The sequence below is a fragment of the Meriones unguiculatus genome, chromosome 17, assembly GCF_030254825.1.
Source record: "Meriones unguiculatus strain TT.TT164.6M chromosome 17, Bangor_MerUng_6.1, whole genome shotgun sequence".
Classification (NCBI taxonomy): Eukaryota; Metazoa; Chordata; class Mammalia; order Rodentia; family Muridae; genus Meriones; species Meriones unguiculatus.
Genome location: NC_083364.1, coordinates 13096988 through 13112284, shown reverse-complemented (window position 1 = coordinate 13112284; position 15297 = coordinate 13096988). Strand labels below are relative to the sequence as shown.

At 41.4% G+C, this 15297-nt stretch overlaps 1 pseudogene; it reads left to right on the top strand.

Moving 5' to 3' along the window:
* The first annotated feature begins 1327 nt into the window (after nucleotides 1-1327).
* On the top strand, nucleotides 1328-7043 carry LOC132648544 (ribitol-5-phosphate xylosyltransferase 1-like; annotated as a pseudogene).
* Nucleotides 7044-15297: the final 8254 nt, after the last annotated feature.

Here is a 15297-nt window from a genome sequence, read left to right as displayed (position 1 = left end):
GCTCAGTTGGTAGAACTCTCACTGAACATGCGCACATCTGGGCTTGGATCCCAGGCCAACATGGACAGGGAGTGGGGCGCACATTCTTATTCCTAGCACACCGAGAGTGAGGGCATCTGTAATTCTCTGCCTTAACTAGATGCGCAGGCATCTTTACCCAATCTCTCTTGGGGCCTTCCCTCACCCTGAGCTCTCTAGGAGGTGATCTCCCTACTCCAGGATGTTCTGTGCATTCCATGCTTCTCTTCTCAGACCATGTTCTGTCAGGTGCTGCCTCTCTCTCCTTCATTTTCCTCCCCCACTACTCTCCGTTGATCCTCATCCGGGATTTCAGAACACTTGTCCACACTCACTGTTTTCACTTCCCAACTGCTCATTCCCTTGCACTTTGACTCCCAAAGTTCAGAACACTTCGGCGGCAGTGATTGCTTGGGGCAGCAGATGACAGTGTGAGTTTTGGAGCATGTCTATTCCTTTTATGAAGACTCTTAAAAATATATTGCAAAGAAGAAAATACAACATTCTCCAACTTGCTAACCATTCAGACTTAATATATCTCAGCTGTCAGGAATTCTCTATGTTTAACTTTCCTCCTAACAGAATAGTTTCCAATAAAACCTTTTCTTTGTTTCTTACTCTTTTTATTCTTCACTAAAGAATTGCTATTAGGAATTTAATGTATAATCTCACTCAGATTTTTATATTTCTACTGATGGAAGATATATAAGTATTTTTCAATACTTATTTTTATGTACTTTCATATTTACATAAAATTATCCTTTAAGGGCTGGTAAGATGACTTGCCAGGTAAAAGTGGTTGCCCTTAACTCAGACAACCTGAATTCAACCCCAAGGTCTGCATGGTGGAAGGAGAGAACCAACTCCTCCAAGTTGTCCTCTGGCTGTCACAAGCACACCGTGGCACGCATGCACATAAATCCTTTTAATTATGCTCAGAATCTCCTGAAGCTTGATGATTTCCTTTACATTGTATCTTAATGCCTTGCCTTCAGTGAAGAAATGAGAGTCCACTCTCATATACTAGCTGAATTTCTACATCCAAAGCTTTCTATTATTCTGTCCCACTTGCTCAGAAGAACTTGCATTATACAAATTGCACTTCCAACAAGAATATTAATTAAATCTTATTCTAGATTTTATATAAAATGATTGAAATTTTCTTTGTTCAGTTTTGTTTATCTCTTGCTTGTGGTGTGTTGTTTTCAACAGCTTCATCACTGGCCCCGGTGTGGTTCCAGGGTACTTCTCCATAGACGTGGACAATGTGGTCCTTGTATTAAAAGGAAGAGAAAAAGCAAAGATCTCCCATGCCACCTAGTGGTTACTTTATGCACAGAATTTAATGCAAACCCAGAAACTGCAGCATCTGGCTGTTGTCTTGCTTGGAAATGAATACTGTGACAATGACTGGATAATGCAGTTCCTCAAAAGAAATGGAGGCTTTGTGGACCTGCTTTTCATAACATACGACAGCCCTTGGATCAATGGCGCAGATGTTTTCCAGTGGCCTTTAGCTGTAGCAACGTAAGTACAAGATAAGAAAGGCATCCCTCGGGTGTTCTGAAGAGAACAGGGAAGATGGTGTTTTATTTTATTTTATTTTTAAACTCATAATGTGAATTTGAATTTATTTGGAATTTGCAAATTTGTTTGTAGATTTTATACAGACTTAGATAATTAGTAATGTGCTTGACAATTTGGCATAATAGAATTTATGACTTTAGCCTCACCATGTGCTATTAAGCAGAAATCCAAATCTAGTCAGTTATCTTTTCCTCTGATACACTGTTATATTTGATTATGAAATATTTGCATATTTGAAAGAAAGTGGTAGATTTAATGCATCACACATGAAGATGGTGTTTTAAATGGCAGTAGGTTCACTGGTGATGAGGCAGGCCTATCTTTCCTACCATCAAAAAGAGTGGCCTAGAGCCTCAGTGGCAATAGTAACTACTTTGTTGTATTTTACCATCTTCTGAGGAGAAATGAAGAGTACTTGTTTGTTCTAAAAATGGATATAGGATAAAAATTTAAGCTTAATAGTGCCCTGAAGAGAGGTTTAGCAGAGAATGAACAAAGACAGAGCCATAATTCTAGTTTAAACAAATACTGTTGTGGCAATATTTTTATATACTGTATAGACTTCCCTTGGGTTTGTGATTGGCTGACTTGATGTTAATCTCAACCGTAAAAGCAGAGGCTAATTAAATGATAGTTTAGGATCCTCAATATATAATCATCCTCCAGTTTAAAAAAAATGGAAAACATTTTTTAAACTTTCTGTGGATAGATTTTTAATAGTAAGAGATAGGCTCTCAGTAGTATATAAACTTTCTGAGGTCAGGAGTTTTCTTCCCAGATTTAAAATAGTTCTGTAGAAATGGGCTATAGAGGTGGCTGGGGCAGTTAAGAACAATTACTGCTCATATAGGAAACTCAGATTCAGTTCTAAGCACCCACATGCTGTGTCTCATAGCCATGTGTGATTACAGTTCCAAGGCTCTGAATCCCTGTTCTGAACTCTGTGGGTGCTTGGCTACACATGGAGACAAGCAGGCACACAAATATACTAATATACACATAAATTTAAAAAAAGTAAATTTTAAAATAATGCTTATACACAATAGGTACTCAGATATTTGTTGAGGAAATGAATCATCTCACTGATAGAATTAAATCCGACATTCGTTATTATGTCACTGGTTACCACCATGTCTGAATTCAGACTGCTTTAGCTGTACAAATGTCACTAGAGAAATGCCAGGGACAGGTATTCCCACCCCTATGTGGACAACATTCCAGGCGAACAGGTTTAGGCTGGGACCAGCCTTAAAATTTCAAAAACTTTGTAAGTACACCCAACCTTCAGAAAAATCTATTTATTGAAAAGAGCCTGTATTTGTAGAAATGTTTATACATTTTCCACATTGTATGACATCACCTACTCGCCTAATAGAAGACAGAAGCATAGTCATTTTGGTGTTGCCAACCTCACCCTGTTCCCGATGAGGAGACATTGGGTAGCATCCGGAAACCTTTTGGTTGTCTCAACTGAAGAGGGGGAATTATAACAACTGGTGTCAAGGGGGTAGAGCCCAGGAATGTTATTAAACATGGTGCAGTGTATGGCACTCTTTAAAACAAAAAGTTATTTGACCCAAAATGCCATAATAATCTTGTGTACAGGATAGACTACAGGCACACATTTATATGCAAACCAGTGCCCATGGAATGAGCCCCCTCTGTAGAATAACAGGTTTGTTGTAAGCAGTGATTAATATATCTTCTAGTAAACTGCTGATAGTCCTAACATCTGTATAACCAAATCACCACATAGAGACTGGCTTTATTTAGTTAACCTAGAACACAGTGCTGGGCAATAATTACTCCATCCTAAACATCCAAGCCCTCATAGTTTCCTAACATTTAGATTTCCCATGTTATACTTGCTTTTTGTGAAATATTATGTCCAGGCCATCTCCACGTAGTTCCAAGATCTCTCCTCCAGCTCTCTCTCCTAGCTCTCCTCTCCTCCCACTGCCCTCTGGCTCCTCCCCTCTTTCCTGTCCTCTGGCTCCTTTCAGCTCAATATTGTGTCTAATTTCTTTATTTTGGGATGTTTGCACACAGTTGAGACAGTATGCTTAAAATAAGTATCACAAAGCAATATCCAGATTGAAACCAGACAGATGGGGGGGGAATCAGCATTTGAATGAACAAGGGTAAGGTGTATACATTTCAAAAGAATGTTATACCAACACAGGTTTTATTCATTGTTTTATTCTTTGGAATTTTTTTGAAATTAACTCTTCAGAGATCATGATTATAACAGTATATTTTCTTTTTAGTGGACAAATAGGACTGTTTATGTCTATGGTGTACAATGTGCTTAGAAATCATTGTCCTTAACAGATGGCTTAACAAGCCAAGCTGAGGGGCATCCTACCATATAGTAATTCATTACTTGCTTTTATAGATACAGAAAGTTTCCCGTGGTTGAAGCCAGCTGGTCGATGCTGCATGATGAGAGGCCCTACATATGTAATTTTTTAGGAACTGTCTATGAAAACTCATCAAGACAAGCACTAATGAACATTTTGAAACAAGATGGAAGTGATAAAATTTGTTGGGTTTCTGCAAGAGAGCAGTAAGTTCAATGTTTGCATGGTTCCTTCCTGTTGCTCTCCAATCTGAATGTCACCTTGTGTACAAATAGGTTTCCAGAGAAACAGTGGTAACTGCTTATTCCAGCCTCCTGTCTAAAGGTACAGTAGTAACTAAAACTTAGGGAACTGGCTTTTCTCCAGTCTTTCCCATTATAATCAGGAAGCAAGTATTGATGGAGTAATGAAAGTCATTTTGCAATAATTTCTTTTGCTATTAAATAAACACATGGAGTATAAAGCTGAGTGGCCAGGGAATGGATGCCTAAAACATATGCTTCTAGATCTAGAAATTTATTTTTTAATTGTGACAGAAATTGCCTTCTAGATGGATATCACTAATTACTATGAATTTAATACAATTACTGTTAATGTATTAACAATTACTGTTAATGTAATTGTATTAAATTCATTTACTCTGAGTTACCAAACAACTGCCAAATGACAAAAACCATCTTACTCATAAAAACAATGAAAACAAAACAGAAACAGTGCCCTCATAGCACTTGTTGGAGGAGACAAGTAAAACAGTGTGTGTCAGGAGATGGTAATGACGTGTGAGAAGAGAATTAAAGACAAGAAGGCCACAGAGAGGACTGAGGTGGAGGGTAGAACATTTGTTTTCAGGTAGCGAAGGAGAGCACCAGGTGGAGGGCTATATTATATACAGGCCTGAAGAGGGCACAAGAGTCAGCAGGGTCCATTTAGAGAGGGGAGCCAAGGCAAAGGACATAAGGCAGGGGGGTGCTTACACAGCAGCTGAAGGGCTGGTGAGTGAGAGGTGGTATGAGAGAGCAAAGTCTTACTGGAGGACAAGCACTAATAAAATGGTTCTGGTTGAGCTGAGCTAGAGGTCAGGTAGTACCCTCTGTGCTCCTGCTGCTTCTAGACCATTCTGTCCTTCTGCACCCGGAACCCCAGTTCTCAGTCTCATGCCAGTGTGTGTAACTGGAACTCTGTAGCCCTGAGCCTTCACCTTCACATTACCTCCCTGATTCCTTAAAGACTGGAGCTCCATTGCCCCTCTGGCTGACACCAGTCTTGTCTGAATTCTTGGTGACTTCTAAGTCTAGCCAATCCTTCTATCACCTTGGTATAAGGTTTCTTTCCTTTCTCCCCTTCATAGATCATAGGCTTCGATCAGCCATTTCCTGTTATGGTCATTTCCTAAATGACCACTTGCATTTCACATACCACAAGGTTTCTCCATGACCTGGAATTCTAGCATTTCTGTTGGTAATCATCCTATCTTGCCATTCCAACTCATTCTCTGTAATGGGACTCCACAGTTCAGCTGGAATTTACAACATGGTTTTTACTATGCCCAGATTGTTCTTCCTGTTCCTGTATCAACTTCTGAATTACACAGCTTAAATTCTACAGTCAACCAGCCCTGCATATATGTTCCCCTTTCTAATTCCCCCATCTAGCGAGCCCTACCTGTCTAGTCTCCCCTTCTGCCCACCCCATAGCCATACTCACGCAGCTGTGCATAAGTTTAGACAGTCTGAAAGCTGAAGAACCCATCACTCCTATATTTCCTAAAGTATTCCCCCTTCGTCCTCAAAGACTGCTTTATACCTTCTGTCCTAAACTCTTGACACCTCCTCAGTCTCCCTTTAGAGATTGGAGCTTATTTCACTAAGAGAATACAAATGGAAAAGAATGCCAGGCTCAGCTTCTGCATGTATGTGGCCTATATATTCATTCCATTCTCAAGACCACAGCCAGATTGATTGTTAAAATGTTTATTGCTTATGTCGTTCCCTCTTCAGAACACTACAGTTGAGTCTTCTGTAAGCAGACTTTATGGTTTTTGACTGCTCACCTAAGTTCCCCTACTTCCACCTTGCTGGCCTCCCTACCAGTTCTTGGGGCTTCAGACTTTCTAGAAAATGTCCTGACTTAACTCAAAGACCTAATGCCCACCACTGGATAAAGCACAGCTGCATCAGAGTAAGACAAGAGGACACAGCACTCCGGAAATACGATTGAATGAATACTACCCATTCGAAGATTGATCACTGGATATTTTTAAATATAAAGTAATAAAATGTTCAGATTATTTCCAAATGTTCAAAACAAAAAAAAAACTTTTTTTAGGTAGTCTTACGTAGCACAGGCTGGCCTCAAACTCGGTATTTAGCCCAGGATGATGTTAAACTCCTGATTCTTCCTATGCCTCCCAACTTGTAGAATTAGGGAATTATACACCCAGTTTATGGATAGATGATGATCAATACTAGGACTGAGTTCTAGCAGCTGGGCTATACCCACACCCCCAAACCTTAAAGAAGTTTTAAGAAATGTGTTTGGCCCAACATTTTCAATGCCTCTCATATTTATCATCTCTCTGATGTGTTCACATTTTTGATAAATGACATTAAAAGATTTGCTTCAAAAAAGATGCCATAGGAAAGTAAAACTTTACAGGGATTTCTTTGTTGTTTGTTTAATTTCCTAGGTGGTAGCCTCAGGAGACAAATGAAAGTCTTAAGAATTACCAAGATGCTTTGCTTCAGAGTGACCTCACTTTGTGTCCTGTAGGAGTGAACACAGAGTGTTACAGAATATATGAGGCCTGCTCGTTTGGCTCCATTCCTGTGGTAGAAGATGTGATGACAGCTGGCTACTGTGGAAACATGTCCAGTCACCACAGCGCTCCTCTGCAGTTACTCAAGGCCATGGGTGCCCCCTTTATCTTCATCAAGGACTGGAAGGAGCTTCCTGCCATTTTAGAAAAGGAGAAGACTAACTTTACAAGAAAAGATTCAAAGAAGAAAAATGTTACTTCACTGGTACCAATACTTCAAAACAGAACTAAAGTGGAAATTTACTAATATTTTAGAAAGCTCATTTTTTAATGAATGATAAAGGTTAATCATACCTAACTGTAAGTGTGTGTTCCTAAGAGTGAATATGTACAGCACTTGATAAGGTGGCTCCATCAACTCAGTTTCACAGAAGGGACCAAATGTTCTCCTTTTTGGCTACTGCTGTATACAAGATCAAAGAAATGGCGATATTTTCCTGAGGCTGATCTGGCAAGATCCTTAAGTGGTTAAAGGTGCTTACTGCCAAGGCTGATGAGCTAAGTTCAGTCCCCCAGAAACTACACGGTAGTGGAGAAGTGAGTCTCATGGGCTGTCATGTGACCGCCCAACAGCATGCACACACAAACACATCAAATAGGTGGATAGATAGATTGGTGGATGGATGGATAGGTAGACAGGTGACTCAGGTTCAATTCTACCGAGATCAAGAAGCCAGCATTTACTGACCGTGCTCAATGACTTTAACCCACTTTAGGTGCTGGAGTGCTGTCTCAGTGTTTGAAAGTGCTCACTATCCTTGCATATAGCCTGAGTTCATTGCCCAGCATGCATGGCACACACTCAGCCATCTGTAAGTATTGCTCAGTAGGTCCTGACATGTTCTTCTGTCTTCCATGCACACAAATGCATATGACACATAAAATAAAGAACTAACTGATAGAGTACTATTTACTAGGGCTGACATCTGGTCATGTCAGTAGCAGGATATATGCTGAACAATGGCTGCAAAGTTAGATAGCATCAATGAACTTAATGGCTCTTCTATACAACATGGAAATTATTTTAATATAATTGAAAGGTGCCTGAGTGGGTGTTACGTGCTTTCACAAACTGTATCAACTCTGAGGTGATTTGTATGTGAATTAGCAAGTTGTGGCTAGTACACAATGTATACAGTCCCAAAACATTGCACTTGATAACACGTTCTATTTTATGTACTGATATTAGAAATTGCAAACTTTAGGGAAACAGCATTATATGTTAAAACACTGGTTATTGCAGTCAGAAAAAAAAAAAAAACATTAAAAACTTCAGTTTCCATGAGGATTTTTCTCAAGCCAACTAACTGGTCATACTCTCTTCTCAGAATGAAAAGCATCTGTGTCCTTAACATAGTAACAAGACAGCCGGCAGGAACAAGTTTGGAAAGTTTATTTTGGCTCATAGTTTCTGACATCTGCAGGGTACCAAGGCCAGAAAGGAGGCAAGAATAGATGTATCCAGGCTAGCAGAACTGTCAGGCATCAACTATTTGCATCATGGCTGACCAGGTAAAAGAACGCCAGACTACAGAGAGGTGTGTAAAAGTCTCACAGGACCTGCTTTGCCAGCCAGTCCCCTTCTAATGGCTCCACAGCCTTTAGAACAGACTCCATGCTGTGACTAGAGTTCAGGACACTGAGTGTTCATCCTAGGAAGATGGCAGGATAGTGTAAGCATGGAAGGTTAGGAGCCAACAGTTGTCAACTTGGCAATACCTGAGACACCAGGTCATGTTCCTGGAGCTGTTAGCTTACTGCTGCTTGCTGTCTTACAGAAGATGGTTTGATGACACTATCTTAGCTGGTGATTGCTGTGTGTCCCATCAGTCCAGCAGCCAATTACCTTGGATCTCAGGATGAAAAAAGAAAGAAAGGATTTTCAGTGTTTGTCTGTAAGAGTGTCAGGTCTATCCCTTTTTGCAGAATTGAATTTGTGATAAAAGGAGGGAAACAGGCAAAATAGATGCTTTGGGGGAGCTTGAGGAAATTTAAAAGGTGATCTGAAATCTTTTACAACGGGTTCTGCTGAAATCATGCTAAAAGTTCAATAGTACTATTATTCAAGTAAATACCTTTCAAAACTTGTCCAGACCAACAGATACACCTGTGTTCAGTCAACATAAAACAGATACACTGAACTGGATAGGAGAAAGAGCAGGCAACAGCTCTGTACTTAACTGGCACAGGAGATGAATTTCTGAACAGAACACCAATCGCACAGGCACTAGGATAAATGGAACCTCAAGAAACTAGAAACCTTCTGTAATACAAAGGACACTATCAATTAAAGTAGCACCCTACAGAATGCAAAAATATTTTTACCAACTCCACACCTGATGGAGGACTAATATCCAAACTATGTAAAGAACTCAAGAAACTGGATAACAAAAAAAAAGCAAATAATCCAATTAAAAATGGAACGGGGGCTACAGGTTAGTCAAAAGATGGACACAGGCACTAAACCTCTTTGCAAAGGAACTTATTCTGGTCCCAGTTGACAATGTGACCAACTGCTTGAGCTCCAGCTACCAACTAGGTCTTCCTATATATATCAACTATACCCTTGAATTGTGGAATACATTATGAACTCTCTCCTTGCTTTGTCAAAACATTTTTTCATAGTAAACAAGAAAAGGAACTAATACGGAAAATCGGTAATGGGAGTTGGGCTGTTGTTACAATACCCTGACCATGTGATTCTTAATACTTTGGAAGTGAGTTGCAGAAGAAATGTGGAAGATTGGAGAACTTCAGGCAACAAAGCCCTTAAGTACTGTAATCAGAACTTGATGTAGGATGCTTGAATGACAGGAATGCTGATGGGTTATCCCCTAGCTATCTGCTCCCTAGGTTGTGTCAGAAAATCTTGAATGGATCATAAAAGCAACAGTGTGAGCATAATCTTATAAAGTATGTTCTGGACATCTCTGGACTTTTTAAAATAAAGACTTCATAATACCATTATAAATTATGCAATGAACAGAAAAGGTTAAACTATTACATGTAAAACTGATTATTATGAAACTGGAACTATTGAGGCTAAATACTAAATCACAGTGAGGATGTGAAGGGGAATAATACTCTTAATGAGTAACAAATTAATTTCAGTTTAATCTGTACCAAAAATGTTAAAGTAGCTTTAAGTTGAGTACCCTTTTTCGAATAAACAGTTTGGTACAGCACTTAAAACAAGGCTGAGACTTATATTTGAAGATACCAGTGTTGAAAATGTACATTTGGAAATACTTCATTCAACTTCCAAAAACACAGATCTCCGTACTTTCAGAAAACAAAGCTTTTTTATTTCTTTATCTATTTATTAAAATTTTAACAAAGAAGAAACTTCATTCAGATGCTAGCACCAGATACCCCCGGTGTGAAGACTGTGCCTGAGAGTGCTCTCAAGATGCAGTCCCAAGGTACAATAATCATGTGTTCCTAAAGTCTCACAGGCTGTGTCCATCCTGGCCTTGTGCACCTAGAGGCAGGAACACTGGCAGACTTCCTGCCTGCATATCCTCAGACAACTCCATCTAGGTGCAGTCAAAGGGCAAACAAGCTTATTCACAGGAGTGACCACACACTGTCTGTATCCTCCATGAACAAGACCAGGCAATCACAACAACAACCCCAAGCATTCTGAGACCTCCTCTGTCCTTGGACAAGTAGGACTTACAGGCTAGACACGCTTTTTGTTTGATAGTTCTCTTAAGCACAGTAACTTTAAACATAATGTTCACCATCACTTCCATTCCCCACTTAAGTTGTATCCTGAGTCAAGTTCTTGACCCTGTGGTGGTTACCTGTGAAAGGAACAGGCTAGCTTTACAGGTTTCTTTATGAATTCTATACCCCATATTAATTAAACTAAGTTCTCCTGGTAGTTTTCCAGAAAGCAGAAGGACACAGACAAAAGGAGAAGTGGGTGAATGGGGACAAGACCCACCCTGCTGCAGAAGAATGTCCAGGCCTGCAGTATGAGATAGGGTGCCTGGCAACTGGTCCGGATGGCCACAGCTCCCCCATCCAGGACATTCTGGGTGTAACTTGAAGATCAGATATCCACCAGATGTCGGGGGCAGGCCTGACTGGACGTGGGTGCCTAAAACGAACCAATGATATTAAAAGTCAACTACCCTATAACCCCATTCACCCAATCCTGTACTGCCAAGCTTGCAACCCCCACGCCTCCCTTGCTTTTTCCTTTAAAAACCCCATGCCTTTGTCTCTCGGGGCTGTTCCCTGCTCACTTGCAAAGCAGCCCCATCACTCACTGGCCTGAATAAATCTCTTCTGTTTGCGGCAAAAAATCTCCAAGTTACCTTCATCTGTCTCTCTGGTAATTGGGCTCTCGGTGGGCCTAACATCTGTTCACATGGGGATTTAATAAACATCAGTATACTGGCACCCAGACCAAAATTTCTGTATCTAGTTAAGACATTTATGATGCACAAGCCAGCGATGATCAGCAGAAGCAGAAGTGTCTGGTGTTCTGCAGTAGCTGAAGACAGAGTTATCACCCGGAAAATCAAAGAAATGAGAATGGCAACCATGGGCTTGCCCTGTTCTGGGTCATTTTTCTGTCTGCAGTGTACGGGGTTTGTTTGTTTGCTTGTTTTTCTTTTTGTTTTCCTGAGAGTACAGGAATCTCTAATGATTGCTGAGTGGTTTGCATAGAACAACATTTTCTCTTACAGCCACACAATCACATCCTTGTTCTGCAAAGAGTATGGTGAGTGCTCTATCATGTTGCAAAACTGCTTCAGCTAATGGATCAACCTGCTGATGGATCTTGATCTAGTTGATTTTTACAGGTACCTTTTTATTTATTTATTTATTTTTTTCAAACAAGGGAGCCTGGAGGTCAGTATGAGCTAGCCTGGTTTATTGGGTAGGCACTCCAAGTAGCCATTTGTCTTCCTTGCCAGAGAGTTTCCTTTGGACTGAACTTTTTCAGTCTTTTTTTGAGGATAAGGGTGACATAGATGCTTTTGTAAATGGGCCTCAACTGAAATTAGGATGCCATTGTAGGGGCCCAGGAAGGCTGGAATATTAATCAAAGCCTGGGAGGGGATTCATTCAAGAAATGGGGCACTCATCAGAAGCATCTGGTTTCCTGATCAAGGTAAAAGACAGGAAGCAATCACGGCAGCTGGACTGGAGCACATCACCTAGCAAGCCCAGGCTCTCCACTTTTGTAGGACTGCCTGGGGCTTGGGTGCTGTAGATCACTTTTGGAGTGCTTTGTTGTCTGATTCTGGTTCCTGGGTGGTGACTGTCAGGTGAGTGGAAATCTGCTGAGACATATTCAGACTAGAGACAGAAGCTAAAGTTAAGGAACTTAAAGGAAACTCTTACATTTGGAGCCCCTCCACACACACCTATTCCATCAGGAACAGGCCAAAGTTGGGGAATTTTAGTCTGTTGATTGGAGTTCAATTGACCTGTGACAGGTAGATAGATCCAAGTTGCAAACTCCATGAGGCTCACATGAATTCTTTTAAGTTAAAAAGATGAACTTCTGGAGCCTTCTACTTTTAAGTCATAATAAAAGCTTGGGGATTTAAAAAAAAATTATCTGGGGTTAAAAAAATCAACATTCTTTTCTTTGTCCAGAGGTCTGGACAGAGGTGGTTTTAACATGATGAGAAGTAATTTTAGGTATCAGAACTCCATTGATTACTATGTTAAAACTTTGAATTTTTGAAGTCTTGATATCACATATTTTTTCTTTTTGTTTTGGTTGTTCTGTTTGGTTTTTCAAGGCAGCCGTGGCTGCGATATTGAGCTTCTCCCAGGAGGAGGACAGGTCTTGGCTAAAGTGCCCTGTCTTCAGGTCAGAGGTTTGGAACGAGAGCAATCTCAGCATGCAGATGTATGAACAGGTTCCGGCTTACACTGTTGGATCTTGTCTTGGACATCTGCTTTCCAGTTCTCTCGGACAACCTCACTACACCATGCAAGGAACAGCAGGCACAGGATCTTGCAAAGTATGTTCAAAAAACTCCAAACTTTATTAAATAAAAACTTTAATGAATAACAACACAAATGTAAGATTTACTGCTAATAAAAAATTAAAGTTTCCTGTATAAAAATAGATTATCATGTAGTTGGCAATATTCACACTAAATATATTAAGTCTATACCAATAGTGGGGCTAAGATGACAGAATATAAATATTAACATGACATATTAAATTTCAGCTTAATATATACAAAGAAAACATCTTTAAAATAGCTTGAGAATATATATATTTATATATATAATATATAAAAGATATTTTTATTTATATATAAATATTTGTTTATTTACATATATATAAATATATATATTTATTTTTTTGGAATAAACAGTTTAGTACAGCCCTCAGGAGGGTGAGGCTTCAAGGAGTCCCGGGTTTACAATGCACATCTAGCATTAGTTACTCCTCTTCGGAGAATAAATAGGTGTCTTTACTTCCAGGCTGGGAAGTATCTTGAGATGCCTCCGGTGCGTTTCTTACTTCTCCTGGATTTCTCGGGTCCCGTGAACAGCAGCACACTGTGACACTTCTGTGGTAGCACACAGTACCGGAAGGAACCTGAGATTCACTCGGAGACAGGCAACTGGTGGCCTTCCTTTCAGAAATAACTAATGCAAACAAGCAGTTGAGAACGAAAGGCCGAAAAGCACTGGAAGCTGTCCACTGCCAGTTAGCTAAAACTTGTGAACAAGAACAGCGAAATTCAATCCAGCGTCGACCTCAGTCACAGATAATCTTGACAGCTGCGTGCTTGTGAGCATGCGCTGTGCAGTCCGGATAGTTTCTCACTTTCGGTGGGCACACGTGTCTTCTGTTGTTGTTGTTTCTGTCCCGACAGGGTTTCTCTGTGCAGCCGTGGCTGTCCTAACCTCAGTCTTTACACTCAGAACTTGTTCAAGGCTCTTCCACACCCAGTACCTGCAGTCCTTAGCCTCACCTGGGAAAGAGCTCGGAGCAGCTGCCTCGCAGTGGCCGCCAGGGGGCGCTGCTACAGTAAGCGCTTGTGCAGGATCTCCCACACCATCTTCTTCCTGAAAAGAGGCATGTGCTGCTGGGAGAAGGTGATGGGCTGGCCCCTGGAAATGTAATCTGCATATTTACAGGCGAACACGCCGCAGTCGCCCCCGTTCAGCTGCTGAGGAATCTCCTCTGCCGACATGCTGTGTTGCTTCCACTCCACAGGGATCAGGTCGCTGTTCCTTCTCGCTTTGCTCTCCTCCCGCAGATAGCAGAAAAGCAGCTCAAGGATGTCGGGTCTCTTCTGTCCCGTGGAGTCCATGTAGACAATACTCTTCTTTCTTAAGTCTGTGACCGCCAGGCTCCAGTGCATGCCCAGGTGAACTGGGACCAGGAGAAGTTCCTTGGCAAAGATGTTTACTGCCCGGGTCCATCTTCTGACTGACCTGTAGCCACCAGACTTTAACTTGGTGTAAAAGAAGGTATTAAATGCGTGAAGTGCCGGGTAGCCTTGACTTTGATTTCTTTCCATGAGAAGATTCATGTAAAAATTGATGACTTTGTCGTTGAGCCACTGGGTGTTCCTTAGGGTCCACAGGTCTCCTCGAGTCATTTGCAGTTTGAAGGCACAGCTCAAGATCTCATCTTTTGACCCAGGGCCTAGCGCACTGCTGATTTCTTTCTCCATGTCCACTGTGACAGCAGGACCACGGTCCAGCCCTCTGCCCTTCTCTTGGTCTTCAAGAGCCTTTTTCTTGACCTCAGGTGTTGACACTTTGCTGCTGGGCATGCCATTGCTGACACTGTCTGTGCAGATTTGAGGTGTTTCCGATTCATGATTCTGCCCTTCAGCACAACCTTTGATAGTCTTGGAGGTGTCCATGGTGCTTGTGTGAGTGCCGTGAGGGCCAGAGCTCACAGGGACATCAGGTTGGAGGAGTTCCAACAGCCCTGGGCACTTTTCATGGTGGTGTTTCTGAACTTCTTCCTCCCTGTTGATGTGGGGGGGTTTCAGACCCTGGCCTCCACCCACAGACTCCTCAGTCACAGCCTCTTCCTCAGGGCCTTTGGCACACTCTGGGGCCATTAGCTGTAACGGAACCTTTTCCTGGGGTGTCCATATTCGGCTCTTGTCAGGCTCTTCATCCCCAAGCTCTATTTCATGCTGTTCCTCAAAGAAGTCAGCATGTGTGGGTTGAGTTGTGGGGCAGCAGAGCTGGGTTGGAGTGGAGTGGAGCTCAGTTGGTGGAACGCATGGTCCAGCAAATAAGAACCCTGGGTTTGCTTCCCAGACCACACACAACTGCATGTGATGGGGCACGCCTCTTCTCCTAGCGCTCTGGAAGCAGAGGCAGGAGAACCACAAGTTCAAGGTCATCTTAAGCAGTATAGGGCTTTCACAGTCTGCCTTGGATACAAAGAGCCCCGAATGATAAAATACAGGATATAGGAAGGGAGGTTGTAGATCAGCAATTACTGAGCGTATGCCTTGCATAAACAAAGGCCACGGTTTAATCCCTACCACCTTCAAGATC